The sequence below is a fragment of the Ochotona princeps genome, chromosome 16, assembly GCF_030435755.1.
Source record: "Ochotona princeps isolate mOchPri1 chromosome 16, mOchPri1.hap1, whole genome shotgun sequence".
NCBI classification, from domain to species: Eukaryota; Metazoa; Chordata; class Mammalia; order Lagomorpha; family Ochotonidae; genus Ochotona; species Ochotona princeps.
This window is the reverse complement of record NC_080847.1, coordinates 4,799,811-4,800,683: the sequence shown is the minus strand read 5'-3', so window position 1 is coordinate 4,800,683 and position 873 is coordinate 4,799,811. Positions and strand designations below refer to the sequence as shown.

Sequence of the window (873 nt, the reverse complement as noted above, 5' to 3'; positions counted from 1 at the left end):
TAAAATTGTTTAAGGGGCTGGCACTGTCTGCAGTGCCTGCGCCCCATCTGGACACCGGTTTGAGTCCTGGCTGCTCTGCTTTGATCCAGCTCCCTGTTGGTGCACATGGGAAAACAGCAGGAAATGGCCCAGGTGCTTAGGCACCTGAATCTATGTGCAAGACCCAGATGAAGCCTGCAGCTTCAGTCTGGCCCAGCCCTGGCTGTAGCAGTCATTCAGGAAGAGAACCAGCAGATGGAAAACTTCTCTCCTCTCTATGTCTCTCTCTCTCTCTCTCTCTCTCTCTCTCTCTCCCTGTAATTATGCATTTCAACTGAATAAAATCTTTGAAAAGAAAATAAAAGAGAGGATGACAACAAAAACAAGACTGAATCCCAGACATTGCAACAAAGGATACACATGTTCCAGGCAGTGGCTAAGCTCACACGCCACATCACCTGACCCGACAGAGACAGTTGTAATATAATTCACACTAAGTTTTCCATTCCATTAAAATTTCTTCCATTAAATAATGAAAAATACTTCACTGTGTTCGCTTCCACAGCACATATACTAAAATTAGAATGATACCGAGATTAGCACAGCCCCTGTGCAATGACACAAAAAAAATACTTTCTTTTGTTCCATTAAATAAATGTATTTCACTAAATAAAGAAAAATAAAGCTCACCTTTTAAGATATATCCACCACCTTTCTTTGAGGTGTGGTATTTGCTTAGTAAAGCAAAGCCTCACACACACCAAGTGGACACACATTTAGCCTTCTTTCTGTGATGTTTTCATTCATTCATTTATAAGAGCAACAAATTACATATATATAAGAGCAACAGATAACAGAATTCTCATCTCCTGGATCACTCCGCAAATGCCACAA

The 873-nt window shown here is 41.0% G+C and overlaps 1 pseudogene; it reads left to right on the top strand.

Annotated features, from left to right (window-relative positions):
- The first annotated feature begins 528 nt into the window (after nucleotides 1-528).
- LOC118757755 (U6 spliceosomal RNA) lies at nucleotides 529-623 on the top strand (annotated as a pseudogene).
- The last annotated feature ends 250 nt before the right edge of the window (nucleotides 624-873 follow it).